Genomic DNA, 20,656 nt, shown 5'->3' with positions numbered 1-20,656 from the left:
ACACTTTATTATTTTCTTCAGTACTACTGAACATTTTGGACCTATTTCCTATATGTGCATTAAATGATTTTTTTTTAAAAAAAGCCTGAAATCAAGTGTGAAAAATCAAAGCTGAGAAATAAAATCTGAGTTCCTAATTTGGTTCATATAAAATAATAATACAAATATATACTCAGGGTAAATGTTGGAAATATAGTAATGGCCAAACAATCAACAATTTATATTTTAGAGATAAATAAGTAGCAAATAACATTTTATTTTCTGCAGAGAATATATGTAAATTAGACTGTATTTTACGTATCTCTGTAAAGAAAAAAATATTACTTTGGAAAATGTGAAAGGACCCGCTTTTATTCTACATTTGCAGAAATTTTCTTACAGAACACACACACACACACACAGCTATAGTGTATATTTTTGAAGACACAATCATTTCCTCATTTATCTAACACACTTTGATTAATATAATCAATTTGACTGAACGACATGTGGCACTTATTTGGCAGTCAGCTCCATTAAAAATAAAAATATTAGTGGATGTAAGTTGGCATCATTTTGCTTTTAAAAGGATGGAAGACTAACATAAGCTATATTTAGAGAATTTTGTTTCTGAATTTGTAATACCCATCCCTATGACTCTATATCCAAGCTTTCCCTAATCTTTCTTTTAAGCAAAAGATTTTCTGTCTTTTTTCTTTTTTTCTCAAAAAAGTGGAGGAGCACAAACAAGTTTTTTTTTTTTCCCTCCAGGGTTATTTCTGGGCTCGGTGCCTGCACCATGAATGCACCGCTCCTGGAGGCCATTTTTTTCCCCTTTTGTTGCCCTTGTTGTTGTAGCCTCGTTGTGGTTATTATTATTGCCCTTGTTGACGTTATTCGTTGTTGGATAGGACAGAGAGAAATGGAGAGAGGAGGGGAAGACAGAGTGGGGGAGAGAAAGATAGACACCTGCAGACCAGCTGCTTCAAGGCCTGTGAAGCAGCTCCCCTGCAGGTGGGGAGCCGGGAGCTCGAACCGGGATCCTTACGCTGGTCCTTGCGCTTTTGCGCCACATGCGCTCAACCCACTGCGCCACCGCCTCACCCCCGAGCACAAACAAGTTTAAAAAAAACACTTCAAGCTTCATAAATTCTTTTGGAGTTCCTATCATTTATATAAAAAAGCAAAATGTCTGGTTATCTCAAAAGAGAAGTTAGCATTTGAAAGATGAATTTTCCCGAGCAGGTTCTGGGCCTCTATAAGTTGGTCTTTCTCTTCTACAATGTAAAATTTTGGGAAGTCCAGAGTGGGAAGGAGACACCCACCCTCTGTGAGTTTATCTGGGTCACTGCTAGACATAGTCCTGTAGATCCCCACTGAGATCACCCACATGTCAACCAGTCATGTCTTATTAAGATAGAGGAAATTTCCACAATGCTATACACCACCATCTAGTTTCAAGTTTCTTTTAGAGTCAGTGAAAATGTCTGTCTCAAACATGGTTGTGTTACATGAATGCAATCCTAAGGAAACGTAGTATGGTGTTGCCCAAGTTCAAAAGTCAAGATGAATATTTTTTCCCCAGCAATAATTTCTTTCCAAGACTTTATCTAATTTCATTTTAAAATCAGGACTTGGGGTCAGACTGTCAATATTTTGTCTAATGACTATGTAAAATAAAAGAACAATGCAATGTGTTCTCTGTTCTAATAATCATGACCATGATTCCTTCTACAATCTGCATGTCTCATGAAATGCTACACTAGTTTTTCTGTAACTATAGTTTTCTCAAAGATAAAACACATTTCACACCTATTTTTGATAATCTAGACTTCTGCTGTTCATCTAGAGATTTTAATATTTCACCAACACATCTCTCTTACTGACATGGCAGCCTCTCTGTTGCATTGCCTCACTTGCAACTTAAATTATGGTGGTAATCAATTTAGATGATAATTTCCTTGGCTTATGTTTCTTCTTCTTCCTCTTCTTCCTCTTCTTCTTCCTCTTCTTCTTCTTCTTCTTCTTCTTCTTCTTCTCCTTCTCCTTCTCCTTCTCCTTCTCCTTCTCCTTCCCCTTCCCCTTCCCCTTCCCCTTCCCCTTCCCCTCCCCCTCCCCCTCCCCCTCCCCCTCCCCCTCCCCCTCCTCCTTCTTCTTTCTTCTTCTTATCAGTCATTTGGTGTAATACAACACATAATAGTTCACAGCACCAACATATCTCATATTAAAAATTTTGGCCATTTAAAAATAACTTCAATTTTTTTGTTGTTGTAGTTATTATTGTTGTCATTGTTGTTGGATAGGACAGAGAGAAATGGAGAGAGGAGGGGGAAGACAGAGAGAGGGAGAGAAAGATAGACACCTGCAGACCTGTTTCACCGCTTGTGAAGCGACACCCCTGCAGGTGGGGAGCCAGGGCTTGAACCAGGATCCTTATGCAGGTCCTTGTGCTTAGCGCCACCTGCGCTTAACCCGCTGCGCTACAGCCCGACTCCCAACTTCAATTTTTTTTAGAGTCTCTTACAAGTAACACAATCAAGTTCCCAGGGGAGACATTATATGTTTAATTAATGTGGCACATAAGATGAAGAGACACATTTTTAATGAATTTCTTACAATGACTATTTTAATTAAAACATTTTTTCAAGGTAAGAGTGTCAAGCTTGAGTCAACTGTTCATTTCCTGAATTTATAACAATGTGTTTTCCTTTTTCTCCAACGTCAACATATAAGATCTCTTGTTAAAGCACACTCTTTGGAAAACGTTTAGAAGACCAATTTTTTAAATTTCTTTATTGGGGGATTAATGTTTTACATTTGTCAGTAAATACAATAGTTTGTACATGCATAACATTTCCCAGTTTTACATGTAATAATACAATACCCACTAGGTCCTCTGTCATCCTTTTTGGACTTCTATTCTCTCCTCCACACACCCTAGAATCTTTTACTTTGGGGAGAAAACCAATTTGTTAAACAATATGATGACGATAAAAATCAAACTCATTAACTGTTGGAAAATATAGACTTTTACTTTGGGGTGAGGGGAGCTTTAAACATATTCTAATAAAAAAGGAAACCAAATTAAGAAGACATTCAAATATATGATTTGAAATTATTGCTTACTAAATTTCACAGAGTAAATATGTGATGTATATCACCTTTTTGAAATGGGTAAGTTATAAAATATATCAAAATAATTCAAAAAATATATAAAAAATATATAAAAAAATATAAAAATAAGTTATAAAATATATCAAAGTAATTCATTTGCTATAGTTTTCTTTTAAAGACAAACATTTTTACCAACATATAAAGAAACAAGCTGCTCATTAAAGGGAATATTAAAAAATTGTTCTATAATGCATACAATTGTATTGGATTTTAATATGTGTAAACATTAATTTAGATTGGCACAAACAAAAAAACTCCTGATTTACACTACTGCCACATTATCCTTTTCTTTTTAAAAAATATTTATTTATTTATTTATTCCCTTTCGTTGCCCTTGTTTATTGTTGTAGTTATTATTGTTGTTGTTGTTGATGTTGTCATTGTTGGATAGGACAGAGAGAAATGAAGAGGAGGGGAAGACAGGGGGAGACTTGCGCTTTGTGCCAAGCGCGCTTAACCCGCTGCTACTGCCCGACTCCCAACTGTCACATTTTTCTAGACATCAGTTTCCGCTTAGTTTGATCTCTAGTTATCAACTATCAAGAAATAACATTATTATGTGAGCTCAGATCTACAGGGATGCAGAGGCCACATAGGCTCCTAAGCTGAATATGGGCCCCAGATCACATAAAATCGAGGGGTTTACAATCAACAATAATTATACACCTTTATCATATTTGGGAGCTACTCTCTTCCCTAATCCAACTTTCTGGTCCTTCTACCAGCCATGATATCATCTCCCCAGACAATAATTAGGATCCACCTACATATCAGATTTCAGGTTCAATGGAAAAAAAAAAAAACACTAATATAGCCACAGGCCCTTTGGAATACAACTAAAATATGCCTACTAGCTATCTACAAAACAGAGACACACATACCCCCAACTCTTCATCTGAGCTATTCCAGCCTTTAGGTCCATGATTTGTCAACAATTTGTTTGGCTTTGAATGTTAACTTTCTCTTCAACCACCAGGTTCCAGATGCTAGCAGAATGCCAACCAGACTTCCCTGGACAGATAACCCCACCAATGTGTCCTGGAGCTCTGCTTCCCCAGAGCCCTTCCCCACTAAGGAAAGAGAAAAACAGGCTGAGAGTATGGATCGACCTGTCAATGCCCATGTTCAGTGGGGAAGCAATTACAGAAGCCAGACCTTCTACCTTCTGCATCCCTTGGGATGACCTTGGGTCCACACTCCCAGAGGGTTAAAGAATAGGAAAGCTATCAGGGGAGGGGATGGGATACAGAGTTTTGGTGGTGGGAATTGTGTGAAGTTGTACCCCTCTTATCCTATGGTTTAGTCAATGTTTCCTTTTTATAAATAAAAAATTTTTAAAAAATAAAAGAAATAATATTATTTGTTTAAGTTTCAGCTCCATCTTAATATTATAAATGCAAGTCAATCCAGTAGAAAACATGGATAAAACTGAGTTTTCTTTACTTAGATTTTAAATTATGATATCTATATGACAAAATATTTTTTCTGAGGTATTCAGATTTAACAATGTGATCTTACAAAAAGTAGTGCTGAAATAGTACCTTTAAATAATAAAATCAATTTTCATATGGATAAAATACACAAGAATATGGTTTTCCTGGAAAAAGTTCAACTAACAATATAATAAAATAACAAAAGGATATATGAAGAAGAATTCACAAATGCTAATTATGAACCGGAGCTAGGGGGAGAAAAATACTCTCAAAGTTTATGAACCCCAAATTTCCTTGAGCAGTACACTGTGAACACAGTTTTGAAAAAGGAGAACGTTTTACTTTGCAACTGAAGTAGTTTGGAGATCAATAAGAACTTACCCCTCATCTTGTATCCTAATTTTACTAACCATTTTCATTTAAAATGTTGACTGCTTATTTGAGAGCAGTATCAGGTTTATCTAATCTACTGTGCAATCAAGCCAGGTTTTAAATTGCAGTTCTAGAAATAGAATCAAGATAATAACATGAAAAATAGCAAGTAACACTTTCTTCTTACCTTTATGTCTTATTTACAGTTGCTTGTCAAGCTGCTTAAATAGATTTCAGTGACTAGCCTTTCAAAGTCCTCTGTTCTCAACTATTTTCACTAGCTGCAGTTTTTTCCCCCTTTGAAAAAAAAATCTGCCAAAAGAGGAAGTTGTGAAACTCTACAGTCAAAATGTTTTATGACTTCTATGGCGAATGGAAAATTATTCACAATGCTTATACTTGAAATAGTAACAGAGTATGGTTTACATGCTGATATTTATATTATTAATGTGTACACAAATACATATTTGCAAGTAAATTTTAGAAAAGTCATCAAAATCTATATTTAATTAAGTACTGTAATATTTACTTACATAAGGAACCATCTCTCCTGTGTGGCTCAGTGGTAATCATAATTTAAAACAGAAAATACTGCTCTAAGTGCAAGAAAACTGTCACACTAATAAATGAGGAATATACTTGCTTTGCTAACACTAAATAATTTAAAGTCACTGGAGTATGACCTAACAGCTTAATCTGACTACTGTTATGTTATGAAATATATACAATACACACTGCACTACAGTAAATAAACAAACATTTTCCTGGAATCCGGGTAGTGGCTTTCCTTTCTTTCTTTCTTTCTTTCTTTCTTTCTTTCTTTCTTTCTTTCTTTCTTTCTTTCTTTTTTTCTTTTTTCCTACAAGACTTAAAACTTCCTTTCTCATGAATAACTGCCTGCTACATACAGATAAAGCGTTGCAAAACTGAAACTACTGCTTATCCATGAGCTGTGGCCTCTCTCAACTTCAGCCACAAGAATGAAAGAGCAGGTGCAGATCCTGTGATGTTAAACATTTAAGTGGTTGAGTTTTTTGGGTTTTTAAAATTTTTTTCTTTATTTCCTTTTGTTGCCCTTGTTTTATTGTTGTAGATATTATTGATGTTGTTGTTGGATAGGGCAGAGAGAAATGGAGAGAGGAGGGAAAGACAGAGAGAGGGAGAGAAAGACAGACGCCTGCAGACCTGCTTCACTGCCTGTGAAGTGACTCCCCTGAAGGTGGGGAGCCGGGGACTTGAACCAGGATCCTTATGCTGGTCCTTGCACTTAGTGCCACCTGCACTTAACCCGCTGCTCTACCGCCCAACTCCCAAGTGGTTGAGTTTTTAACAGGCTGGATCATTAAGTGATGATACTTGCAGGATAGTAGGCACAGTGGTAGGGGAAAAAAGGCAAGATCAAGGCAAAGACTATTGCTAATTTTACATAAAATAAAAAGAGACAATCACACATACACTGCTTCCAGGTTACAGGGTAAGAGAAGTAACCATGTAGTTTCAACTTGTGGACCTTCGGACCTTACCATCTTTTCTTGCTTGCTGGGGAAAAAAAAAAAAAAAAAAGGATGGGGTTGGATTGCAAGAATGACTAAGTAATTATGCAAATCTCCACACATTGCAAGAACCACTTTTTGAACCTGAGAAACTGTCACGCTTTCAGGCAATTGCACTCTGCCTTTTACCTGACCATATTTTCAAGGGAGCAATAAAGAGTAATTAGGGGATGATTAAAAATGGAAACATTTTCCATTTCACCTTAGCTCATACTTTATGTGGATTTTTCAGGAAGTAAAAACAAAGGAATAAATGATACTAAGAAAGATACCCTTACCTGCCTTCCCTTCTCGCCGCTGCCCCCCCTACTAGTGTTAACAACAACAACAACAAAATTGGTTTATTGAGATACCTGCAGGAAATATTGGAAGGAGTTGATGTGGTTTATATTGCTTAGATTTGTGTGCTCTGAGGAATTTTAAATATTATTGTTTTTGAATAATATTATGATATACTAGTTCCAACTGCTCCCTGAAGACTCACTTCCAGAAGCGTAGTACTCAACATTATAGATAATTTTAATGTCCAGCTCAATATCTGTCTTCCTTGCTTGAATGTCAGCTGCATGTCTGCATATTGATAATGTCACCTTCCAGGTTGATAAATACACTTAAGTTTCTTGCATCTCACAAAATTCTCCTCTGATATCCCTGCCTCTTTCCTTTCTGAGAAAGCCATCAACAATTTACTTCCTTCTACTCTTATTATAGGTGGCGTAGACTATGCATAAAATAAAGCTATTTTTCTGATCATGTTCAAAGGCACATTTTACAGATACTACGTACATATACATTGTTGTACAAACATTACCACTGCTTATCCTGAGATTGCTTCCATCTTCTGGAGCTGAACATTACCCAATAATTTTTCATCTTCCTCTAGTCTCTGGAGCCCACCATACTTTCTCCCTTCCTCCATCCTTTGAAGAAGAAGGAGAAGAAGAAAAAGAAGGAGGAGGAGGAGGAGGAGGAGGAGGAGGAGGAGGAGGAGGAGGAGGAGATGATGATGATGAAGGGGAAGGGGAAGGGGAAGGAGAAGAGGGAGAGAGAGAGGGAGAGGGAGAGGGAGAAGAAGAAGAAGAAAGAGGAGGAGGAGGAGGAGGAGGAGAGGAGGGAGAAGGAAAGGGAGAGAGAGGAGAAACCACAGCAGGGAAGCTTCCTCCAGTGCAATGGAGGCTAAGGGGTAGGGGCTTGAAGTTGGATCACAGTCATGGAAAAGCCGGTGCCATTCTAGGTGAGGTATGACAGTGGCCCTAGAAAAATGTGGCTATTGAAAAAGAAAAGATTTACTTACTCATAAAAAGAGAGGAAGAAGGGGAAAGAGAGAACCAGAGCTTGACTCTGCCATGGGCTAAACCCAGGACATTATGGTGGCAAAGTCGAGCACTCTGCCTTCTGTGCAACATTCCAGCTGCCAATGTTGATTTTCTTTTTTTAATTTTTTTTCACTTTCTTTCTTTTTTTTTTTTTTAGTACTATTTTTTTAATTGGGGAATTAATGTTTTACATTCAACAGTAAATACAATAGATTGTACATGCATAACATTCCCCAGATTCCCATATAACAATACAACCCCCACTAGGTCCTCTGAATCCTTCTTGGACCTGTATTCTCCCCACCCACCCACCCCAGAGTCTCTTACTTTGGTGAGATATGCCAATTCCATTTCAGGTTCTACTTCTGTTTTCTTTTCTGATCTTGTTTTTCAACTTCTGCCTGAGAGTGAGATCATCCCATATTCATCCTTCTGTTTCTGACTTATTTCACTCAACATGATTTTTTCAAGGTCCATCCAAGATTGGCTGAAAACGGTGAAGTCACCATTTTTAACAGCTGAGTAGTACTCCATTGTGTATAAAGACCACAACTTGCTCAGCCACTCATCTGTTGTTGGACACCTGGGTTGCTTCCAGGTTTTGGCTATTACAAATTGTGCTGCCAAGAACATATGTGTACACAGATCTTTTTGGATGGATGTGTTGGGTTCCTTAGGATATATCCCCAGGAGAGGAATTGCAGGATCATAGGTAGGTCCATTTCTAGCCTTCTGAGAGTTCTCCAGACTGTTCTCCACAGAGGCTGGACCAATTTACATTCCCACCAGCAGTGTAGGAGGGTTCCTTTGACCCCACACCCTCTCCAGCATTTGCTGCTGTTACCTTTTCTGATGTATGACATTCTCACAGGAGTAAAGTGGTATCTCGTTGTTGTCTTTATTTGCATTTCTCTGACAATCAGAGACTTGGTGCATTTTTTCATGTGTTTTTCAGCCTTTTGGATCTCTTCTGTGGTGAATATTCTGTCCATGTCCTCCCCCCATTTTTGGATGGGGTTATTTGTTGTCTTGTTGTTGAGTTTGGCAAGCTCTTTATATATGTTGGTCATTAAACTCTTGTCTGATGTATGGCATGTAAAGATCTTCTCCCATTCTGTGAGGGGTCTCTTGGTTTGGGTAGTGGTTTCTTTTGCTGTGAAGAAGCTTTTTAATTTGATGTAGTCCCCATAGGTTTATGTTTGCCTTAGTCTTCTTTGTAATTGAATTCGTTTCATTGAAGATGTCTTTGAAATTTATGCGGAAAAGAGTTCTGCCAATATTTTCTTCTAAGTATCTGATAGTTTCTGGTCTAACATCCAAGTCCTTGATCCACTTGGAATTAAGTTTTGTATTTGGTGAAATACAGTGGTTCAGTTTCATTCTTCTGCATGTTTCAACCCATTGTTTCCAACACCATTTGTTGAAGAGACTCTGGTTTCCCCATTTAATAGTCTGAGCCCCTTTGTCAAAGATTAGATATCCATAGGTGTGGGGGACCTGTTGATTTTCAATGATGCACACCTGAAACATAATGCAATAAAATGTTATTTCAATTCATCTTTTTCACTCACCATAAAAGCATGTGTAAATCTCTTTCTAAAGCATATATAGGAAAGCATAATTGTTGGGGTAGATGATGTGTACACATAACATGTTAATTACTACAGCCAAATTGCCTTTTCAGGGGAAAAAAAGTTTGAACTTTTGAACTTCCAATATTTTCTGATTTTCTGCTTTATTGTTCATCTTTTTATAAAATCAGACTTTTAAAGATTTGCCAATCTGATGGGCAAGAGAATGGTGTCTTCATATTTAAAATTCTAACTTTAGTTGTATTTTAATAAAAGAGAAGTACAGAGAGAAAGATCAGAGCACTGATAAGCTTTGGTTTATGGTGGGGTAGAGGATTGAACCTGAGACTTTGGAGTCTCCGGCATGAAAATATTTTTACATAACTATTATGCTATCTCCCCTGCCCTTAAAATTTCAAATTTGCGTTATTTCCCTGATTACTAGGTAGCATGAACCTATTTTAATGTATGCAGGCCTTGTCATACTTCCTGTTTGTTCATTCCAGACATTCACTGCATAATGCAGACTTCTCAATGATTTAGGGTTAAATTTAATTTCTCTTTCATTGTATTGTAATAATTATTCTTTTTTAATGCTCTAGTTGGTGGCTATTATAACTTTTTTTTTTTTTTTTTTTTACTAGGGCACTGCTCAGCTCTGGCTTATGGTGGTGCAGGGAATTGAACTTGGGACTTTGGAACCTTAGCATGAGAGTCTCTGCATAACCATTATGCTATCTACTATAACTTTAATTTTTACCATCTTTATTTATTTATTGGATAAAGACAGCCAGAAATCGAGCGGGAAAAGGGTGGTAGAGAAGGGGAGAGACAGAGAGACACTTGCAACACTGCTTCACCACTCACAAAGCTTTACTCCTGCAAGTGAAGACCAGGAGCTTGAACTGGGTTCTTACACCTTGTAACATATGCGCTCAACCAGGTGCACCACTATTCAACCCTTACTATGACTTTTTGGTCTAGCTTCACTATTTACTGATAAAGTCACAAAATAGGGTCAGGCTAATTTTATATATTTTCTGTCCCAGGCATGGGTTTAGCCATTTCTCCAAAGACTTTGGTTCCAAACTGTGGGACCCCAATGTCAACTGTGGAAACATTTATTGTTACAGGCTTGTCATTAGTATTAGGAATAAATTTCACTATCATACATTATCAGTTAGTAAAATGCTAGTTCCTTTTGTGTGCAAGCAATACATATTTGGATCAAATATTTAAACATATATTGGGAGTTTATAGCTCATTTATAGTATATCTTGTATTAAAAATAACTTGAGAATATAAAAGTGGAACATTATTTCCACTGGAAAGGATGTTTGGATCAAGAAAGGCGGTGGCATAATTCTTGTCATATCTTACATTTAGAACTTTCAACATAACCCCCCCCTAAAATTTCAAAAACCATGAATATTGGTCAACTCTTACACAACTTCCATATTTTCATTTATCAGTCTCACAAGTCGCTTCACTTTTGCTTTTATGCACTTTTAACTTACAAGTCAGCAAGCCTCTGTACATCTCTGAAAACAGATATTGCTTAAAATAAAATAAATGTATTCATAGATCTAGTCACTATTTCTTTCCCAAGACACATTTTTATAGGTATTTTTAAACTTGTGAAGAAACAATATTTCAATTGCTATCTGTGGTTCCGAGATGAAAGAAGTACTTCCGGTTCACTGATTTTTAGAAAAAAACTTATTCAGGAAATGACTTTATTTTTAAAACACTCACATAATTTTTAAAATTTTCTTTATTGGCGAATTAATGTTTTACATTCGACAGTAAATACAATAGTTTGTACATGCATAACATTTCCCAGTTTTCCATATAACAATACAACCCCCACTAGGTCCTCTGTCATTCTTTTTGGACCTATATTCTCCCCCCCCCCCCCCCCCCAGAGTCTTTTACTTTGGTGCAATATGCCAATCCCAGTTCAGGTTCTACTGAGACAGTGCTTCCTTTTTCAATCTTCAGTCACATTTGATTGAAGATTGAAGAAGGAAGCACTGTCCTATTATTATTATTTTAAAATATTTATTCCCTTTTGTTGCCTTGTTTTATTGTTGTAGTTATTATTGTTGTTGTTACTGATGTCTTCATTGTTGGATAGTACAGAGAGAAATGGAAAGAGGAGGGGAAGACAGAGAGGGGGAGAGAAAGACAGACACCTGCAGACCTGCTTCACCGCCTGTGAAGTGACTCCCCTGCAGGTGGGGAGCCGGAGGCTGGAACTGGGATCCTTATGCAGGTCCTTGCGCTTTGCGCCAAGTGCGCTTAAGCCACTGCGCTACCGCCTAACTCCCTTATTATTATTTTTTAATAATTACTGTGTTTATTTGCTGTGTACATGAAAGACTTCCAAATATGCATGCCTTTTGTTGTTCTCTTTGAAATTTAAAAAAAAATTATCTTTATTTATTGGATAGAGACAGTCAAAATTGAGAGGGTGGAGGGAGATAGGGAGAAAGAGAGACAGAAAGACACCTGCTGCACTGCTTCACCTCTCGAGAAGCTTACCCCCGGTTGATGGAGACCCCTGCCTCCAACCTTGGTCCTTGCTCACTGTAATATGTGTACTCAACCAGGTACACCACCACCTGGGCCCCAAACTGTTTCATTATTTATTATCTGACCCTCAGTCCCTTACCTCTAAGAGCAGATGAAAGTGGCAAATTCACTAGAGAGCTGTAAGAGTAACTGAATATCCTAAGTAAGGGGCCCAGTAGAGTAAGTTTCCTGACAAGTATTATGCTACTCATTTCCAAATTTAATTTGAAAACACACAACTGGACAGCACATTTCTTCTAATTTTCAAACCTCTATTTATTTTCCTGAGGATCTTTAAAAAGATGCAAATTGAATCGCTTCCATACTTACATTGAATTTGCTAATAAAAATGCATGAAAGAAATCAGGAATGCAGATTTGAAGTCACTCACTTGTCCATTCATCCAGTATTTGCTGTGTGTTCTGTGGAAGGCAGGGGGTACGCAAAGAGTAATTTAACTCTGAAGTTTACTGTTTGTCTCACATCTTTCTGCCCTGCACTTTTTTCTAGAAATGATCTTGACACAACGCACCACCCATTTCCATATTGTTTCTTTTGCTTTATTATTATCATTTCTGTTTAATTATTTATTTATAAAATGTAAACACTGACAAAACCATAGGATAAGAGGGGTATGACTCCACACAATTCCCACCACCAGAACTCCGTATCCCCTCCCCTCCCCTGATAGCTTTCCTATTCTTTATCCCTCTGGGAGTATGGACCCAAGGTCATTGTGGGATGCAGAAGGTGGAAGGTCTGGCTTCTGTAATTGCTTCCCCACTGAACATGGGCATTGACAGGTCAGTCCATACTCCCAGCCTGTCTTTCTCTTTCCCCAGTGGGGAAGGGCTCTGGGGAAGCAGAGCTCCAGGACACATTGGTGGGGTTATCTGTCCAGGGAAGTCTGGTTGGCATTCTGCTAGCATCTGGGAACCTGGTGGCTGAAAAGAGAGTTAACATCCAAAGCCAAACAAATTGCTGACCAATCATGGACCTAAAAAGGCTGGAATAATGCAGATGAAGAGTTGAAGGTGTGTGTGTCTCTGTTTTGTAGATACCTAGTAGGCATATTTTAGTTATATTCCAAAGGGCCTGTGGCTATACTATTGTTGTTTTTTTTTTTTTTCCTTGAGCCTGAAATCTGATATGCAGGTGGATCCTAATTATTGTCTGGGGAGATGATGTCAAGGCTGGAAAAAGGACCAGAAAACTGGATCTGGGGAAAGAGTAGCTCCAAAATATGAGAAAGGTATATAAGTATTGTTGACTCTAAACCTATTATTATTATTTCTTACCAGAGCACTGCTTAGCTCTGGCTTATGGTGGTGCGGGGTATTGAACCTGGGACTTTGGAGTCTCAGGCATAAGTATCTCTTTGCATAGCCATTATCTAACCCCCCCCACCCTTCTTTTGGTTTATTTAAGTGAATAAATGGCCCAGTGTTAGATGAGCAAGTTTTTGTTTTATTCTATTCATCCTGTCCAGTCATGGCTCTGGAAACAGCTATATTCCTCTATCTACAGCCTAGGCTCCTACCTGGTTCTCTCTTCTATACCAGCTCATAGATGCTACTCAATTTCCATAATCATGGTTTTTCCTGGACTTTCAGGTTTAGGGATGGTAATAGCCACCTGCCATTGCTACCTTGCAGACTCCTATTTATGTCAAGACCTCTCAATAATCTCTCCCCTCAATGATTGGAAATGGATCTGTTTAAAAGCTTCATCTCAGACTAATTTTATTCTCAGCACCATTAGTCTTGCCATGCAATCAAATGCACAGGTTATTTTGAAAGTGACATATTAGAAGATGCACTGTTTCTAAGGAAACATAATGGTGGAAAATCACAGAAGATGTATCCCAGATTAGGGAGCAAGGATCATGGCTCAAGGTAAGTGACCTTTGAACTGAGACTTGAAGGGTATGTAAAGGGGCTAGGCAGTGGTGCACCAGGTTTAAAGCACATAGTATGAAGCACAAGGACCTGCTCAAGGCTCCTGGATTAAACTCCCTCCCCAGCCCCCACTCCCCACCTGCAGGGGGGGTCACTTACAAGTGGTGAGGCCAGTCTGTAGATTTCTCTCTCTCTCTTCCCCTCCTCTCTCAATTTCTCTCAGTCCTATCCAATAATGATAATTAAAAAAAAAAAAAGAAAGAAAAGATGGCCTCCAGGAGCAGTGGATTCATAGTGCAGGCCTGGAGCCCCAGTGATAACCCTGGAGGCAAAAAAAAAAAAAAAATAGGTATGCTATATGGTGCTTCATGGGTATTCAGGAGGGAGATTGGGGATTCATGGATGCTTAGAAGGTTGGGAACAAATTAATTTAGAAAGGCAAGGAGAAAGCATCATTTTCATGTAGGTGTTGGTGGAATGGTATTTGGGGGGCATAAGCCAAGAAGGGTAAGAAAGAGCTGTGGGAGAACACAAAAGAGGAAGTCAGAGAAAAAGCATCAGAAGATGGCAAAGTGTAATGTGATAATGGTGTCTTGAAATATGACCCCTAAAGGAAATAAACAAACACCTCTCTTGTGTAGGCAATTAGGCCTCTGTTCTTTTTCTCTGCTGTTACTGAATTGTCCCTCTTCCCTTCTCCATCTCCTTCCCTTCCCTTCCCTTCCCTTCCCTTCCCTTCCCTTCCCTTCCCTTCCCTTCCCTTCCCTTCCCTTCCCTTCCCTTCCCTTCTCCTTCCCTTTTCCATCCCTTCCCCTTCCCTTCCCTTCTCCTTCCCTTCTCCTTCCCTTCCCTTTCCCTTCCCCTTCCCTTCCCTTCCCTTTCCCTTCCCCTTCCCTTGCCTTCTCCTTCCCTTCCCTTTCCCTTCCCCTTCCCTTCCCTTCTCCTTCCCTTCCCTTCCCTTCCCTTCCCTTCTCCTTCCCTTCTCCATCCCTTCTCCATCCCTTCTCCTTCCCTTCTCCTTCCCTTCTCCTTCCCTTCCCTTCCCTTCTCCTTCCCTTCCCTTCCCTTCCCTCCCCTCCCCTCCTCTTCCCTTTCTTTCCCTCCCCCTTTTCGTCCCTTCCCCTCCTTTCCCCTCCCCTCCTTTTCTCTTTCCCTCCCTTCCCCTCCCCTCTATCTCTTCCCTTCCCTTCAATCCCTTCCCCTTTCCCTCCCCTCCCCTCCATTCCCCTCCTTTCACTTCTACTCCCATCCCCTCCTCTTTCTTCCCTTTCCCTTTGCTCCCATCCCCTCCTCTCTTCTCTTCTCCTTTCCCTTTCCTTCCCCTTTCCCCTCTCCTCCCTATCCCTCTACTCCTCTCTCCTCTCCTTTCTTCTTCTCTCCTCTCCACTTCCTCTTCTTTTCTTTTGCCACCATAGTTATCACCAAAGCTCAGGGGCTCTGAGACTCTGTGCTTGCATGATGACTTCTCCACTCCCAGTAGCTCCAGTAGCTACTTTATTTACTTTCTTTATTTGATGGGGAACTGAGAAATTAAGAGGAGAGAGGGAGATAGAGAGGGAGAGAGACACCTGCAGCACTGCTTATTCACCACTCATGAAGCTCCACTCTGCAGATGGGGACCCTGGGTCTTTGCTCATGGTAGTGTGTACACTCAACAGGGTGTGCACACATATACACCCAATACCCCACTACCCCACTGCTTTATTTTCATTTTTTATAAGAGCACTGTGAAACTTTAGCTGGGGATTGAATTTGGGCCCTTTTGTGCCTCAGATAGGAGTGTCTTTTTGAAAAGACACTATTATTTCTCCATCCCTGAGTGTCTTTCTTTTGGTAACAAGTTCTCTAATTTTTCTCTGAGAAGTGGGCTCATTCTTAGAATTAGACCATGTGAGCTGTGTGGCATTGATTTCCCCAAAACCTTAATGTTGGTGACATCATGTGATCAAAGTCTAGAAAAGAATTTAATCCTTGTCCTTTGCCACAGTGCTTTGTTCAAAGATGAATATTGCTTCAAGCCAGCCAATGAACAGATTTCTTTAAAATATCTGCTCTTTTATTGCTGAAGTTAGCTTCCTATAAGACTGATCCTTGACTCCAAGTTTGCCTGAATCCTGATGTCAGCTTTTTCCATTAGTTGAGTCAATAATTCCTAAATTTCTCTCATTTGCAGCACTGTCTCACCACTTGTGAAGCTTCCACCCTGCAGGTGGGGACTGGGGGCTTGAACCTGCATCCTTGCACGCTGAAATGTGTGCACTCAACTGGGTGTGTCACCACCCGACAACTTAATTTAGACTTTAAAATTAAATGCTATGAAATCATAATTCTAGTTGTCAGGATGATGGAGGGAATTGACAAATCCAGCACAAACTGTACCTGTAGTCAAATTGTAGGCTCCAGGAATATAGAGCCAATTAGTATTTTTGAGCAGGGAAATGACGTAGGCAGAGCAATGCATCAATAAAAATAATCTGGCAGTGATAGAATCCTTAATGTTTTCCTGATTTCCCAGTCAAATTAATGAAGTCTTTATCTATAATCCCTTTGCACTGAAGCCTAAGGACACATGTCAGAAAGCTCTCTAGGGACAGAAGCACTTACTCAAAGTGGAGCCGCCAGAGAAACAATCTTGTGCCAAGCAGGATTCTGTCAGGACCTTGCTTATGCTTTCTTGTTTCCCTAGTGAGACTAGAGACATTCTCATGACATTAAGTGGTGTGACAACTCCTGACTCCTGCTTCTAGATTATCAGTGCAGTTGGATGATGAAGTCCAAGGTAAGATGCACAAGTGCACAAGTGATAAAAACTGCTTTCTTTCTCTTTACCTACTTCCTATTTCACTTCCCTCAATCACTCCAAAGCTAACCTCCTCAGACTAAGTAAGGATTACAAAAGCTGAATATGGGCAAGGAAATGCCACACTTTAATGACGACTCTTTTGCCACTACCAGGCCACCCCATCACCTGGGACTCTAGTCAGGGAGTGCTGGGATTTCCACACAGATATGATGGGCCTAGACCTCTAACAGATCTCTCTCACCACTGTCACTGGTCATCTCCATCAGGAACAACATAATGGACCCTTTTGGGGGTCCCTATAGGACCTTGCCCTCAGTGTGAATCAACAGTGGTAGGAACTGTTCCATTCTCCAAAGGGAGGCTGGACAACATACTCTACCACTCCAGGAAGATAGGTCCTGAAATTAGTGCAGCCTGGGATGGTCCTAGCCATGACCACAGAATGTGAGCTCAGACCTACAGGGAAGCAGAGGTTACATAGGCTCCTGTGCTTAATATGGGCCCCAGATCAAATCAATGGGGTTTACAGTTAACAATATTTATATACTTTTCCCATATTTGGGAGCTACACTCTTCCTTGATCCAGCTTTCTAGTCCTTTTCCCTATTATGACACCGTCTCCCCAGACAATAACCTAGGTCCACCTGCATATTAGATATCAGGTACAGGCAAAAACTGGTAAAGTAATGGACCCTTTGGAATATAACTAAACTAGAACTACTAGCTTTTTCCAAAATGGAGATCCCAAATCTTCATCTGTTATATTCTTGCCTTTAGGTTCATGATTAATTACCAATTTGTTCTGCTTTATATCTTAACCTTTTTACAGCCACCAGGTTCCAGATGCTACCATGATAGCAACTAGACTTTCCTGGCCAGAGGACTCCACCAATGTGTTCTGCAGTCCTGCTTTCCCAGAGCCCTACCAGGGAAAGAGAGAGACAGGCTGGGAGTATGGATTGACCTGCCAATGCCCATGTTCAGCAGGGAAGCAATTACAGAAACCAGACCTTCCACCTTCTGCACCCCATAATGACCCTGAGTCCATGCTCTCAGAGGGATAAAGAATAGGAAAGCTTTCAAGGGAGGGAATGGGGATGGGATACGGAATTCTGGTTGTGGGAATTGTGTGGAATTGTACCCCTCTTATCCTATGGTCTTGTCAATATTTCCATCTTATAAATAAAAAATAAAATAAAAACCGCTAACATGTGCACAAACTAAGAGACATATCCCAATTTGAAACCTGTTCGAACAGGGAAACAAGAGTCTTGGAGACAAGTCTGTACTATATATCATCAGAAACAAAGGAGGAATACGATGCTTTGCTTTGTTTTAGTCTCATGTCAGTTTCTAGCTCATAGTAGCTACTCAAAATCTGTATTTGTTGAATGCAGCTAGGGAATCCTAAAAGTCAAATAACAGTCTTTCAAAATTTTTTGGATAGGTGGTCTGGGAGGTGGCACATTGGATAAAGTGTTGGACTCTCAAGCATGAGGTCCTGAGTTCAATCCCCGGTAGAACATGTGCCAGAGTGATGTCTGGTTCTTTCTCTCCTCCTATTCCTCTCATAAATAAATAAATAAAATATTAAATAAAAAATAAATTCTTGGATAGATTATAAAATAAAAGTGTGTTTTTATAATCATTTCCAAGTGTATTTTTATAATCATTTCCAAGTTTCATCTACACAACATTTCAATAACTTCTTGATTAAGAATGTTCTGATCAAGATTCAATTTTCTATTTTTTTTAAATAAATGTGAAATGATTTAAAGATATAATATTCTATTCCTGGAGCAGTCATAATAATTTTAATATAATGATTATATTAATTCAATGAATCTTCATGTTTTAGCAAAATTAATTGTTAGGAGAGTTTTTTTTATTAGTGATCTAATGATGACTGACAAGACTGTAAGATAACAGGGTTACAATTCCCACCACTAAAGCTCTGTAACTGGTCCCCTTCCTTGGAAGTTTCCCTGTTCTTTATCCCTCTGGGAGTATGAACCCAGGATCATTATGGGGTGCAGAAGGTGGAAGGTCTGACTTCTGTAATTCTTTTTCTGCTGGACATGGGTGTTGACAGGTTGATCCACACCCCCCAGCTTGTTTCTATCTTTCCCCTGTGGGACAGAGCTCTGGAGAGGTGGGGTTCCAGGACACATTGGTGGAGGATGTCTGCCCAGGGAATTCACGTTGGTGCCATGGTAGCATCTGCAACTTGGTGGCTGAAAAGCATCAAGAAAGATATAAAGCAGAGGTAGTAGGAGGTAGCGCAGTGGGTTAAGCGCACGTGGCGTGAAGCGCAAGGACTGTCATAAGGATCCCAGTTCCAGCCCCTGGCTCCCAGCCTGCAGGAGAATTGCTTCACAGGCAGTGAAACAGGTCTGTAGGTGTCTATCTTTCTCTCTCCCTCTCTCCCTTTCTCTCTGTCCTATCTAACAATGACATCAATAACAACAACAATAACTACAACACTAAAACAACAAGGGCAACGAAATGGAAAATAAGTAAATAAAATACATTAAAAAAAATAAAGTCTTAAAAAAAGATATAAAGCAGAACAATTTTCTTGTTTGTTAAAAACATCCTCTGTGGGAACAAGGGTGGAGGGATCTATTGGATGATGTGTAAAAAGGATAAAAGGGGCAGACAAAATAATACAATTTTTATGTAAAAGAACTTTCATGCCTGAGCTTCCAATGTCCCAGGTTCAATTCTCCACACCACCACACATCACAACTGAGTGGTGCTCTGGAAACACACACACACACACACACACACACACACACACACACACACCTTTTCTGAAGGAACAGCTCAAATTCCTGAGCTCAGGCATTTTATATGGCTAACGAAACTCCTTCTGCCAAATGAATAAAGACTATGTCTGCTATTTCTGCAGTAAAACAAAGAAAGAGTATGTTTTCCTTCAATAGCATACACCCCCTATAACAGTGTCATGTTTCAGCATAGGATCAGGTCGGGAAAAATGTGCCCAGGGGAAAGGTGTTAGGGACTGGCCATACCCAGACCCAGAGAGGGCCAGACAACAACCCTGAGTGATGGCTATACCAAGCCACAGCTCCCAGACGAGAGTCACTTTCATAACAAGACTTCATGGGAACTTCAGTGCCAGGTAATGCTGAAGCTTTCATCCATTGATACGTTCCTTGATTTTTATTAATATTTGACTTTGGTTTATCTGTTCAGAGCAGTCCTGACACAAATACCAGAGAATGTGTGAATTGGCAGTTCCTGGGACTCTAAACATGGAAAGAGAAATGTTATTTATTTTTCCCCTTTACTTGATAGGAAGAGAGAAATTAACAGAGAAGGAAGAGGTAGAGAGGGAGAAAGAGAGACGGACACCTGCTGTACTTGCTTCACCACTCATAAAGCTTCCCCCCTTGAAGGTAGGAAGAGAGAGCTTGAACCAGGTCCTTGAGGATGATAACTTGTGAGCTTATCCAGGTGCACCACTGGTAAGCCTCCCAAATTGCTATTTCTTAGTGAGGATTAAGCCCTCTCTTTAAGGGCAATTGTCCTTGTCAATAGAATTAACTATGCTTAAAAATGCTTTTATTTTTATTTTATTATATGAGAAACAGAAACACACGCGCGCGCACACACACCCACACACACACACACACACACACACACACACACACACAAAGAGAGAGAGAGAGAGAGAGAGAGAAGCTGAGCACTGTTCAACTATTCAACTATTCAACTCTGGCTTACCAGGGTGCTGGGGGTTAAACCTGGGACCTTGAGGCTTCAGGCTTTTAAGTTCAGTGCACAATCACTGTGCTATATCCTCAGACCTAGAGTTAACTATTTTTGACTTTTGAAGACTGATTCTGACAATTGATACCTTCTCAGTCATTACAGACTAAGACTGTGGTGTTTTATATTGAAAAACTTCACAATGTGCTATTTTATTAAATAACATTTACATGAGCTTTGGTGCATTA

The 20,656-nt window shown here is 39.5% G+C and overlaps 1 long non-coding RNA gene across 1 annotated transcript in view; it reads right to left on the bottom strand.

Moving 5' to 3' along the window:
- Nucleotides 1-841: 841 nt before the first annotated feature.
- The window catches only part of LOC132540181 (uncharacterized), a 259,415-nt gene continuing 239,600 nt past the window's right edge, over nt 842-20,656 (bottom strand). The window contains exon 2 of the long non-coding RNA XR_009551402.1: nt 842-948. This is a non-coding gene — a long non-coding RNA (uncharacterized LOC132540181). The remainder of the gene's footprint in view (nt 949-20,656) is intronic.

Source organism: Erinaceus europaeus, chromosome 9 (genome assembly GCF_950295315.1).
Source record: "Erinaceus europaeus chromosome 9, mEriEur2.1, whole genome shotgun sequence".
Taxonomy (NCBI): Eukaryota; Metazoa; Chordata; class Mammalia; order Eulipotyphla; family Erinaceidae; genus Erinaceus; species Erinaceus europaeus.
This window is presented reverse-complemented; position numbering and strand designations above follow the sequence as displayed.